The sequence below is a fragment of the Perognathus longimembris genome, chromosome 8, assembly GCF_023159225.1.
Source record: "Perognathus longimembris pacificus isolate PPM17 chromosome 8, ASM2315922v1, whole genome shotgun sequence".
NCBI lineage: Eukaryota > Metazoa > Chordata > Mammalia > Rodentia > Heteromyidae > Perognathus > Perognathus longimembris.
The window spans coordinates 37,243,763-37,258,084 of record NC_063168.1 but is presented as its reverse complement, the minus strand read 5'-3'; the positions used below and the strand labels follow the sequence as shown (position 1 = coordinate 37,258,084).

General features: G+C 37.0%; 1 pseudogene; it reads right to left on the bottom strand.

Moving 5' to 3' along the window:
* Window positions 1-5,471: 5,471 nt before the first annotated feature.
* On the bottom strand, window positions 5,472-5,700 carry LOC125356894 (annotated as a pseudogene).
* Window positions 5,701-14,322: the final 8,622 nt, after the last annotated feature.

Sequence of the window (14,322 nt, the reverse complement as noted above, 5' to 3'; positions counted from 1 at the left end):
AGCCCCTTAAGTGAATCCTCCAGGGATTTTTCTGACAAGGTGAAATATAGGGCAATTAGTAACATATCCTGAAAACATTGTTCTGAATGTTCCCGACATTTTCTGAGAAGGATAATTAGAGAATAATATGCATATGCCTAAACAAAGAAGAGAAAAAGATGTGTGCTCAGAAGAGCCACACCTTAACATTTTTGTTGAAGGGTATTTTTATAAAACTGAGTGGTATTATGGTTGAAATTTGAACAAACTTCTAATCCTCACAGGATACAGAAAGCTCCCAGTATAGATGATATTATGCATGTATATTTTTCTGGCAGTATTATAGAACAATAGAATTGCCCATAAGCTAAGAGTTGCTATGATTTATGTTTTATAATGGCTCCTCCTTTCCATTTCCTGGTCAGCATTCTGGATGATTGTTCCATTTAGCACACATTCCCTAGTTTGTTTCTTTTGCTTCAAGTCTATTTTACATTTTCCTGCACTGAACTGCATTTGCCGTCTGCTGATCCAATTACTTATACAATCCAAATCCTTTGGAGTCTGATTGTTTTGTTCCTCATTATTTGCTCAGCCTCCAGTTTTAGTATCCTCTGTAAACTCTCAAGTCTTGTTTTCAATACCTCATCTGAATTTTTTATATACAATACAACCCAATTAGCTCAAACTAAGGCAACTGTGTCAGAGGGGATTTCTAGCAGTTGAGTGCCTTTAGATCCTAAAAAAAAAAAAGAAATGCTTAACAATTCCCTCAGCTTAATGACAGCTGACCCATCAAGAATTGAGCCATTCATTTTATATTGAGAAGGAGTCCAAAAAGAAGATGCTAATTCTGAATGCCACTCTGTATAAGAACAATATTAATATCACTATTATATTTCCATCACTACTGAGGTATAATCGACAAAAACTTTCATGTATTTAAAATCTACAACGTGAGGTTTGGATTCAAATGATTACCACAATCAAGAGAATTATCATATCTATGAACTCACATAGTTAGTTTTGTGTGTATATATTGTTTGTGTGTTTGTATTTGTGTGTATGTGCATGCAGAGAATACTTAAGATAGACATCTCTTGGCAAATTTCAAGTATATGATGCATATTAGGTCTCTAGGTTATAATTGGAAGTTTATACCCTTTGAAACTCCTCTCCCCCCACACACCAATAGTCACCCTTAAATTGATTCTACACGTTAGACATTTTGAGATACCACATAAGAATATCATGAATTATTATTGGCTTTTCTATGCCTGGCTTATTTCATTAATGCTCTTTAGGTTAATTCATGTCATCACAAATGGTAGGATCTCCTTCTTTTTTGAAGACTAAATATTTCATGGAGCCCATATTCCATATTTTCTTCATCCATCCATTGACTGAACTTTCAGCTATCTCCATAGTTTAGCTTCTGTGAATAATGTTACAATGAGTATGAAATACAGAGAGCTCTTCAAGATGCGTTTCCATTCTTTGGATAGATATCCACAAGTAGAATTGAAGGATCATATGGTAATCCTTATTTGTGGAAAACTTCCATGCTGTTTTCCATAATGGATGTATAAATGTACATTCCCATTAACAATAAGTTCCTTTCCTTCACATTGTTGTCAATGCTTGTTAATTTGGGCGTTCTTGATAACACAGATGAAGTAAGGTTTTGTTTTCATGATGATAATGAGATTAAGTTCTTTTTTTAAAATATACTTACATATTTTGGATTCTCAAGTGACTTCTCCTATTTCACCTTCTCTTGTTTTTGCATTTTTTTTCCCTTTGTGACAAAGAAACATCTTCGTTTGCTATAGTCATACCTACATACCTTTTCTTTTGTTGCTTGTGCTTTTGAGGTCAGATGATAAAAGTTATTGCCAAGAACAAGATCATAGAACTTTTCCCCTATGCTTTAATCTTGGAGTTTTTCAGTTTCAGATCTTATGTTGAAGTGATTGTCATATTTTATCTAAGAGATGGATCCAGTTTCAGTTCTGGCAATGTATGATATGAATTTCTTTACCAATTGATCACTTGATTGACTTATTCAGGACTAAACAGTCATATACTTACTAAACTGTCACTTGATTTCTCTTTTATTTCTGTAAGGCAGCCTAGCTAGGTAAAGGATTCATGGGTGACATACTTTCCTTTCAACACAGTCCACTCTTGACTAGTCTGCAAGAAGAATTAGTTAAATGGACATCCTTTCACATGGATGAGACAGACTGTGTGCTAAGAATCTCAGTTTCCCCTTGTGTGGTACTCAGAGTTCAAGCTCCTATACCTTCTTATAGTCTTCTAGATTTGAGCCATCTGTGTCAAATGCTTCCTTTCCCTGTCTTTGAACATGCCCAGAGAGTGTTTGAGATATCCGTAGACAGTTGGGATGGGTCTACAGGAAAAGTGTCCCAAATGGCCTGTCATCCTGATGGACTAACGTGGAGGGACTATGCCTTCTCTTCCCTGCTTTCAGTAGCTTACAGCTTCTCTTTTGTATTGATCACCTAAATTATTACAGTATGACAAAGAGGAAGTGGCTGCTTGGGTGATATCCACAAGGATAGGGGAACCAAGTTCTTACTAGACTCATATTTTCTTCCAAGGAAGAAAAGATAGACTGTGAGTGGATGAGGTAGCCAGTCTTGACACTTAGCTGTGCTTATCTGGAGGATAATTAACAGAGATTAAATGAAATTGTTCCTCTTATTCCCTGCAATGGATCCATTTTTAAATCCAGTGTGTACTAGAACTTTGCCATACTCCCAGGTTCCCACAAAGATACTCTCAGCTGTGAACTGATAAAGCCTCTGCTTTGGTTATAATGATAGGGATGCTCCCCTCCCTGAGGCACTATGGCAGGAAGTAAGCATCGTTAGAGCACTGTTAAATGCTGTTAAAGCACAGTTAATGTTAATGATAAACCTTTATCTTAAGCACCTTTTTGAATGTTTGGTTTTCCTTTAAGTGTTCTGAGATGTTCAGAGCCAGAGTGATCTGATTTCCTAATTGAGAGTTCCTGTACCTTTCCCTGGGGCTCTGGCAACCTTAAGGGAAGGACTAACAGCCAGACTACCCTCTTCAACTCTTACTGCTTTGAATACTCCATGGACATGTTGAAGAAGCTATATAACCACCACAACTTGCTATTGAAGCACAACTCTGGCTGCTAAAGGTTCTGTCTTGTCAAAGGTTTGGGTTTGCGGTAGACTTCTGGCTTCCACAAACTGTAGGTGACCCTTGTCACCTGGCCCAAAGGGAAATACTAACCCTGATGGCCCAGTAGAAGGTCTAGGACTAGTGCAAACATAATTCAACATTTGCCTAAGGAACTGCCATAATTAGTGCAAGATGCCCCTGTCAAACACCTGCAAGATACCTTTGTCAAACACCTTTTCTGGCGATAGGAGTAAGCGGTTTGCATCATTTTATGAGCAGCCAAGAGATACTCTCCTGTGCTGGCCTTAGGTGTTGCAATAGCAGGTCCAATAACCACTCAAGTTGTCTCCCTTGCATGTTTTTGACAGTAGATCAGCTAAGCTAGTAACATCAGGAAAAGAACTGGCAGTAGTGACAAGAGGAGATGTGGAGGAGCCAAGCTGTCCTAGCTATCAGCTAAGGGGACTTAGGTCTTTCTTCCCTTTTCCCTCCAGAAAAATAAACAGAAACAAAACAAGAAAATGGTGCACTTTTCTGATGCCAATGAGGTGAGCCTGTTCTTTTCTCAACCTATCAACAATTCCCCATGAAAACATGCTTACCAAAGTGGATTCTATAGCTTTAAAATTTATAAGTCTGTTTATCAGACTGTAACATAAATAAATCTGCCTATCCCTGAACTAAGAATCGCATCCCATTCAGTGATCATCACAGAAATGGAAGGGAATTGAGGCTGCCTCTTTAGAGGCATAATCAAAACATACAAGGGAGCCATACTTTCTTCAGCCTTCCCATCTCTGAGGAGTGACTCACTTCTGGAAATTCACATACCTCGCAATAATCTTTGGGGTTTAGAAGGTGCTGTCTCCTATTATGGTTTGTATTTCTATACTACATATTTGTTAACTCAACTAGTCTTAGGTATGTATGCATGTATGCATGTATGTATGTATGTATGTATGTATGTATGTATGTATGTTTTGCAGGACTAGGGGTTGAATTCAGAACTTTGTGCTTTTAAGAGATTCACTCTAACACTTAAGCCATGCCTCCAGTCTTCCTTGATTTAATTATCTATACCTAGATTGGGCTTGGGGCCTTGATCCTTCTATGTTTGCTTCCCAAGTTGCTGTGATTAAGCATCTTGTTTATGTCCAGCTACCATCTAGACTATAAAACTTTCCCAAGTTATTTTTTTCTTTCACAGATCCTAACCCATATTTCTTATCCACAATAATGTTCATTAATTTTTACTGATAATGTGTATTATTTTTATTTCAACAAATATTTACTTAGATACATTGCTTTCAGGAGAAGTAAGGCACACTATGTTGGTAATCTTCAAGGAATTTGCAATTCAGTGAAAGAAATTTAAGTGCATGGAGGCAATTCTACAAAGTAGAACAAAATGAGCACACAGCAAAAGTTTAAGATAATAGGAGATTTAAAAGGAATGAATCTGTGTTGGCTGTTGTAGCTAAAATCACTCTTTCCAGCATGTAAGGTATCATTTAATATATACACTGTCAGGTTGAGAGAATCATAATAATGGTTCATTCTTACTTTCTCTGAATCTTAACTTTTACTGTTAACTTTTATGATTTTCACTATTCTCCCTTTAGATTACACAGCCTCTCATCCTCCCCCCAACCCCCGCCTGATCTATTAGCTGGAAAAGGACTATCTGAAAGGCTTTTCCTCTAACAAACAGAAGCCATCATATGCTCATAGCCAGGCCAAATGCAAGCAGCCAGTGGAACAAGAAGAAAGGTTCATAGCTAAGCTTATCTTTAAAAAGACTGGTCTTTCTTTCCTCATGATTTCGTAGGAAAAAAAATTGCTTTGTTTCTTTTTTTTAGATTATAAAAACTTCCTCTTTAATCAAGTCTTGAAACAGAACAGATTTCTTGCATAAAATGGGAAGCTTACAATACATTGAGAAATAAATCCACTAGTCACCATACATGCACTAACCAGTAGGAAAAAAAAATAGCGGTTTACCCAATCCCTGGTACAGCCATGGTCTGGTTCTTAAGACACTTCCTCCCTGTGCTAAGTGCTCTGCGGATACAGAGCACCCCATGACCTCTAAGATCCCACTCAGCTGAGCTTGTAACCTACAAAGCACTCCTCTGGCAGGGCTGTGGTAGTGTCTCTACTCAAAAAGCAAAGCAGTTGTCAGCACACTCAAACAGTGTATCAAACATCCTTTAAATATCAAAGTGAGAAATAAGAAAGCAACATAATGATGCTATGAGAAAGATGGTGGGAAGGACAGCTGTGTAAAGCTTGAGGTTGAAAATGGTTCTCCAGCTTCATTTTTTTGACTTGTTAGGTAGTGGCCTCCAGAACAGCAAGATGTGAGGTTCTGGTTCATGAATCATATAATGACTCTGTTGAACGCCAAGTTTCCTCCATTCAGAATCAGATATCAAATGGGTTTTAGGGACAAATTTGGCTATGTCCTTGGGTAACATGTCATGCCGGTATTCGAACTCCTCGTCATTCGTATTTATCCCAATGGTAAATTTGTTTATGCGACATGACCAGCGAATTTCCAGCGGCAAGCTCCCAATCTCCAAGCAACTCCCAGCAACAGGCACTCCCACACTCTTTGGCCTCGCTTTCCTGCTTTGTTTCTTCTGGGGAATGACTAAGTCAACTTTACTAACAATGATTTCTTACTTAGAGATTCCATGATGTGAGATATATAACATAAGAACTCCAGATATGCGCACAAGAGGACCAAACCCAGAAAACAGCTGAGTGAAGTCTACATATCCACTTCAAGTGGGTTCTACAAGAGGGATGAAAGTAGAAAAAGAGCAGAGGAGAAACAACCTCCTACCAAACAGCTTGTGTGTGTGTGTGTGTGTGTGTGTGTGTGTGTGTGTGTGTGTGTGCGCGCGCGCGCGCATGCCCCCAAATGTACATATACCCATACAGAGAGAGCCAATTTTCATGGTTGTGTTGAATCATAATCAATATTTTGAGAAAGAATTGGCTCCCTTTATTTGAGTCTTTTGTGTCTTTTATTCTCACATGTTCATTTTCCACGAGTGATTTCCAGAATTCAGCACTCCCATTGTGTTTCTCACAATGGATGTGACTTTTATATGCAAACATGTATTGATCCGCTATAAATCACTTCTTGTTTGATAAAGGGCTTCATTTCCAAATTTTTATTCCTCCAGTGGCACTGTTCCTATGTCATAACCAACTGTTTATTAAAATAATAAAACAGACATTGCTTTCCATACCTGGCACAGATCTTGTAGAGAATGTATACTTAGGGTAGTCATGTATTCCAAGTAAAAAATTAATAGAGCTACATAATAATGTTTCTTTTGTCAAGTAATTTTTTCAGAAACAGTCACATATTGCTATAAAAATTAAATAATGTTAATTTTTACGTATGAGTTGTTTTCATTTGAAAAATAATGAAATTAGTTGGAATACACTATTTCAAAAAAACACACATATAATTTCTAGTACTATTACATTTATTTTGTCCTTCAAGTCTTCAAGTTGATGACATATTTTTCTATTCACAATTCCCTGAAATTGAGTAACTCAATAATACTTAATTCTTCTTAAATATCCTTGAATATCTCTTGGAAAAGGCCAAAATCATTCATTTGGATAAAGAAAGAATTTAAATTTTCCTTGGCTGTTGATAACTTTTTTGATATGTAGATTCAATCATCAGCATGGATTCCACTGTATCCTTTGTCCTTGAGATTAGACCCTTTTAAATATTTTAAATAATAATTTTTCCCAAAATAGAAATCTTATCATATACCTAGATGTTTTATACTCTCACAAAGATTTAAATTAAGGAAGGTTCTTCTGAAAAACACAAATGATAGACTAGATGTAGATACATAGATTTATTATGGACATTGATTCATGTGATAGCATAGAAATTCCACAACTTTCTCTTTGAAAGCTGGAGATCCAGGAAAGTTTGAAAACCAGGGTAAATTGCACTCCAAAGATAGAAGATCAAGCAGGCAGACAGGAAGAAAGTGAGTCTGTCTTCCTTTTCCTCCCTTTCTTCTATTTAAGTTTTCAATGATTTGGATGATGGCCACTCACATTGGAGGGACAATCTGTTTCATCAAGCTCACCAATTTAAATGTTAATTCATCTATAAGCCCCTTGACAGACATACCCAGAAACAATCTGGGCATACTGTGCACAAATAAATTGATGCACAAAAATAACCATTATGTAGCCTATTTATGAAAGTATTATCCTATTGTCATATAAGAAGTTAAAAAGTACTGTTTCAAACTATTATTGTTGGTGGTGACACTGAAGGTAGTGGGAGAGATTGTACTTATACTCACTAAGCAAGCAGTCTTCCACCAGTCATTCCAACCCCAATTTGCTTTTGAGATAATGCCTTACACCTTTTGTCCAGGGAACCCTCAACAATGATCCTCCAGTCTTTGCTTCTCAAGAGTCTTATACAAGCACCTTAGAAGTTCACAACCATATACAGATACTTTCCCTCTCTTTTTTGTATATAAAAGCAGATTTGGTGTCCTTGCAGAATACAGTTTTCATATAGCAACCAATTCTGAGCCCTGTATTCAGTAGTGATTTATTTACTGTTATAACCATATGAGCAAATTTGTTTTTACATTTAGTTTTTTTGGACTGGTGGGATTTCTCTATGAACCCCTTTGACTCACTCAGATTGAGCAAGGATACCCTCGATCTAGTCTGCCAATAACCAGGGGTCAATGGAGTCTGGAGGTCCTGAGAGTAAATTTAGGAGGGTAAGTTAGGAGAAGTAAAGAGAATGGAGTAAAAGGAATGGGGATGATGATTTTGGTTTAGTTTCAGTGAAGTGGAAAGGTGGAAAAGAGTAGAATCAGAAGAAAGAACAAGATTATAATGATTTACAACAGAAAGTCAACAGAAAAGAGAAAAGATATTAGTCAAAGGAAAGTAGTTTTAAAGAAAAATTGTGAAAAGAGAAACAAAGAAAAATACAGAAAAACAAACAAAAACAACACAAAATGAAAGATAAAACATAAAAAAAGTTTAAAAAAAACTATAAGAAACCACAAAAACAGACAAACATATGAAGCGAAAGTTTTCCATGTTTGGGTGGTTTCTTTCCAGCCTCTGGTTTACTTGTAATTGTCTACAGTCTGTTTTCCTGCTGCTTGGCTGGCTTGATGTTCTTTCAGTTTGCAGGGAGTGGATTATTTTCAACATGCCATGTGAAACCATAGCTTTTCTTCTTTTTTTTTTCTTCTTTTTTTGGTGTTCCTCTTGTATCCCTTTCCTGTGGTTGTCCTCATGCTATCACTGTATTCATCTGAGCACCCTGGATACTGTATATACTTGTATTAGAACTAGGTAGGGGAAGGTAATAATAAAATTGAGAGATAAAGGATAAAAAGACAAACGACTCCAAAAGCATTACTTACAAAACTATTTGGTGTAAACCACTTGAACAACTCATAGTGGGGAGAGGGGAAGGGAGAGGGGGAGGGGGGAAAGAGGAAGGAGATAACAAATTGTACAAGAAATGTACCCACTCACTGCCTTATGTATGAAATGGTAACCCCTCTGTACATCACTTTGACAATATATAAAGAATTATTCAGAAAGAAAGAATCTTATACAGTATTCTTTCATATATTAGCTTATCTACTGACATTGTTAGTTGCTTGAAAGAAACAAGACCCAACTCTGCCCTCACAATACTTCTTACAAAACAAAAAGTGGAATAAAATTAACTAAACTGTGTCACAGGGAAATTAAGTTAAAATCCTGGAGCTCATGTGCTTACTTCTCTAAAAAAGTATCTAAATAGAAATTATAGGCAAGGAGTTCATTGATAACATTGTACATAATTTCATCACAGCTCTCAGAGAAGACCAACCTCACATCATCTCAGGAGGAGATAGAGGCCACTGCAGGACAGGTGATGGTGCAGATTCCTTGTGAGGATGATACTTGAAGTAGAAATCTGGGTTTACACAAAAGGTCTTCTTTCTGTAAACCTCAGAAATTCAGACTCATTCATTTATAAGAAAAATAGTCACCAGGATGCCACAAACGAGTAGATATTCCTTCTGGTTATAAAACACATGGACTCTAGGCTGGAGATATGGCTCAGTGCTATTACAACAGCCTAACATGAATGAGACCCTGAGTTAAAATCCCATTGCTGGTAGACAGGATGTGTGTGTGTGTGTGTGTGTGTGTGTGTGTGTGTGTGTGTGTATGTATATATATTTTTTCTCTCTAAACTAAGGGAGCAGACCATTTTATTAAATGAAGCTGCCAGCAAGAGACCAAGTCAAACCACACAGTTCAATGTTTAAAAACATATTATAGGGACATCAAATTCTGCAGGAATGTTAACAGAAAGGTTGTTACACACTGTATTACACACTATACAGTGTGTAACTGGAAGATGGACCGGACACAGACTATTTTAATTTGACTCACTACGAGCACTTGAAATATAAATAGTAAAAATATCCTTGCTTTGGAAATATTTTTTTGTATTGAGAACAGAAAAGAGATATTGAATCTATTCCTTTCTTTTTTACATTGTGGGGCTTGAACTCAGGTTCTAGGTGCTGTCTCTGACCTCCTTTGCTCTGGGCTAGAGCTCTACTACTTTGAGTCACAGCTCCACTTCCAGTTTTTCAGTGGAGATAAGAGTCTCACTGGAACTTTCTGCCTGGGCTAGCTTGGAACTGCAGTCTTCAGATCCCAGCCTCCTAAACAGCTAGTATTACAGGTGGGAGCCACCGGGGTCCAGCTTTAAATCTACTCTTTTTGTACATTGCACAAGTATTTCTCAAATCATCTTTGTGACACATTTGTCAACATTGGTTAAATGCCATTAGACTGAAATTGTCTGACCTGTCTAAACCCATAAATAACTAGGCTATATATGCCTGAATCCCATGGTGCTTTATCTTCTATCCATAAATGTGACTATTATTCAAAAGTTTCTTACTAAAGAGATGTATACGTATGTACACATTACATTTGCATCATGGCTATTGTTAACAGTGCCCTTTAGCTGGCCACAGATGATAGTTTGGCTGAGGTTGTCACAGATGATGACAAACACTTTATTAGCAATGCTTAGAACGTCCACTCAGGATATCATATCCCCAAGAGACCACATGTGAATAATAGGGATCCTAAGTACATATCCCTATAGTTTCCATTGTATTTCTATTCCGGGTGCCACAACCCTACCATTAAATATGTTTTGCCTACTTAAGAACAGCTTTATGGGAATGGCATATCTGAATTGTTCCCAAGACAATGCATAAAGCACTGCTATGATGGGTCTTCAGCTGAACTAATAGGCAGGCAAGTTGCTGCCTGGCTTCAGCAGATTTTAAAGCCGTAATGAAACACACTGCCTTAGACCAAAATGAAAAGAACAGAAAAAGAAAGAAAGAAAATACTTGTTATCAAGGGAAGAAAAATAAGATTCCAAATGAGCCTTCTTGTGTTTTAATTTTAACAAATAAAAATGGACAGAATATGCATTGCTAACTGACTTGGACACTTTTCTCTTCAATACATAATATATTTTAGGTTCAAGAAAGGAGAAATATTGATGCCAAATTTTTAAAGCAACTAATTTGTGCATAAAATTATGCAGAGGAAGAAAAAAATCAGCAAGTTGCCCTTACAAATCAGGCAGTTGTGCATGCAAAACAGGTAATGGCATATTTTGCACCAGCAATTACCTTTTTTGCACCTGTGAGTGCCTGTTTTGCATATATAACTAGGTCCCTGTTTATTGCATTTAATGCTGCCACCTTAGCTTCTTTAGATAAACTTTATGATTTTACTAAATGTCATTTGAAAACAAAAAGAGGGGAGCATTTCTAAGGGGGGGTGCGTGTGCATATGCACACCCATGCCTGGGTGTGTACATTTTTAAATAACTGGAAAATTGATGTTAACTTCATTTGATTTTAACTACTCTTCCTTGCAGGGCTGTGTTCAGTGATATAAAATATTTCATTTTGGGTTTATGACACAAATGTCTAAATGTCCTGCTGCTGAGATGTATCAATCAAATCAAAGGTTCAAATTTAATATTATCCAGGTGCCAGAATGAGAGAGGAAATGATACTTCAGTTCACAGTGAACTGATACAGAATGACTGTGCAGTCAATAACAGGCTCCTGCTTATTCCTCTTGTAGATCCATTACTTTAGGGTTCATAAAGTAGAATGCATCACTTCTGACAATGCTGTAGGTTTTTCTCCCCTTGCCTACTTATTATTTCAAAACGGTTGCTTGCACAAGGAAGGGAAAGCATCAAATTTACTTTTTACGGGTTCATTTTAGATAGGCATTCTAAGCAATTAAAATCCATAGTGTTTCAAGGACTCCTCACAGCCTATAGATAAACTGAAACAAAGCTCCAAAGCCATTTTTATAATCCCATTGCATATAGTAGCTAGTGATTCAGAAGCAATCAAACTAGATGCTTGAATACTTCTTACTGGCCTATTATTTCTCATTAAACATCCAAGAAGCTGTATAAAGGCACCATCAGTCCAGCAGACCACACTACCAGGCACATGTAAAGCCAAATTTTCAGTAAAAAGTATCCATTACCTGTCAGTTTCTAGGCAAATAGCATATTATATTTGTCCATCTTGGAGATTGCATGAGGAAAGTTTATGATGATGAGTAGAGTTCAGTGCTAAGAGTGAGGCTATGTCAAAAATCAGAGACTGCAAAATCTTGTTTTTCCCTTGAGCCTTTACAAAATGATCCAGAAGTTATGTCGCGATAATTTGATGACATCCCAGCTTCTGGCCCTTATAAAGACAGATTTTGCCATAGATGCATACACATGTATTTGGTATGGAAAGGAAAAAGGGCATAACTCCGGGATAGGAGGTTCATAGATGACAGCATAATAGACTTGAAATGATCAGATGGCAGAGAGAGAGAAGCAAAAAGTAGCATGTTTCTTTGTTTTCTATTCAGACTTACTCCTTAGACCAAGAGAAAAGGGTAGATATAGTTTATCTGACAGGTTAGAGAAACAGTTTTCTACATGTTGAGATCAGTCTTCTTAATGAGGGGTCAATAAAGTCCTTTCTATAAAGGGTCATAGAATCAAGTTTTAGTCTTTGCAGGCCATAAGGGGCCTGCTGCTACAATGTAACTCTACCATTCCAGCAAAAATGGACATAGGTGATATGTAAGTGAAATAAGTATGACTGAATTCAATAAAATTTAATTTGGCTTGCAGGGAGTAATTTGTAGAAACCTGAACTACATGAAAAATAACCCTCCAAAAATTGTGAGTTTTTTCTTTTTTTTACAAATTTGCAAAAATCAGTAGAATCTATCAGGAAAACAGGAGTGTTTGCCAATGTTTATGTTTAAATTTGCCTTCTTCAGAGTGTCCATCTTTTGGAGCTGTTTGGAACTATAATTATGAATGGGATTGCTGATTTGGGTTTTTCTTTCTTTCCTTCTCAGCATACGTCTTTCCTTTTTTCTTATCTTTTTCTTTTTTCTTCCTTTCTTCCTTCGTTTCCATCTTACCCTCTTTTTTCATTCTTGCTTTCCTTTTTCCTTTCTTCCTTCCTACCTACCTTCCATCCATTCCCTCCCTCCCTCCCTCTTTCTTTCATTCTTCCTTTCTTTCTTTTATTCTTTCTTCCTCTCTTCCTTTCCTGACACTAAGGATTGAGGGACAATTGCACTATGACTGAAGTATTCCTGTAGCCCTTGTTTAGACTTTTATTATCAAATAGACAAGTGTGTGTGTCTGCACACGCAAACATGTGCACATGTGTGTGTGCATGCATGCACACATTAGGGTGAGAGAAAGCAAATATCATTTAATATTAGGGTGAGAGAAAGCAAATATCATTTAATAGGGGATGATTTTCATGTTTTCCTTATCAGATTAATGAACCAATGACTTTTATTGTTTAAATACTTGAAATTTTCATAGCTTTTTTCCTTGTCTATAACTAAAGAAGACTATAAAAATTAATACCATCATTAATCCTTATACTTCCTTAATCAAACCAAGTCACATGTCCTGGGATATGTACTCCTCAGAATGGATGCACTTGCCCATCCCTTGACCCTGGGCATGAATGGCTCACACTAGCATAGAAAGAGCGATTTAATTGTTGAGAACAATAAGAAGACTCTTTGGGACAAAGAAACGTTGGAAAGGAAATCTAGAGGAACACATGGAAAATTTGGTGAGCTTTATTTGTCACACCCAAGCTTCTTGTCACAAGATATCCATCATCTTTCTTCTAAAATACAGAATATACTCAATGGTTTCCTCAAGAAAAACCTGACAGATGCTTACTATATCAACTCAAAGTCCCAGGGCTCCAGAATGATCCAGAATGTCTCTATCTGCTCCATGGGGGTTTTCTTTGTCTCTATATCTAGGTACTGAAAAAAATTAAAACTTCTATCATTCAAACCAGCCCCCTACCACACACATCACAGACATAAGAACTGGAAAAAGAAAAACAGTTATTTTTTTAAGTTATAGTTGTTTGCTAGAGCTATCGAAACAAAATACCTAGTACCAGGTTGCTTACACCATAAGAATTTTTTCCCCAGTTCTGTAGACTCAAAGTACAAGAGCAGGGCAATGGCTGGTTTAATCCTGGATGAGGGTCTTCCTGGCTTGCAGATGGATGCGTTCTGCTTTTCACAGTTTTCTCTCTGCACACTCTTCACTGATATCTCACTGAGTGTTCAAAGTTTTCTCTACTTATTAAAAATCTAGTCAGATTAGATGATTATGGCTCATCCTAATTTGTTTTAATTTGACCACCATTTTAAAGGCCCTATCTCCAAATACCATTACATTCTACAATATCAGCATTAGGGCTTATGCCAATGAATTCAGAACAACCATAAGGGAAACACACAGTAGCCACTGATATCCAAGCCATCATCCTTTAGTGTGGGGAGGTTCCTAGGTTAGACCCTGATTCCACTCAAAAGGAAGATCCTTTGCTATTTGTCTATGGTTCCCAAGACTATCTTCCAAACATATGGTTTTTATTACTGCAGAGCCCTCCTATATAGCTAAACAGCTTTCTACTTCCATCTTACTTCTAGAAGATGTGAGCTCATTAAAATTTGACCACCAAA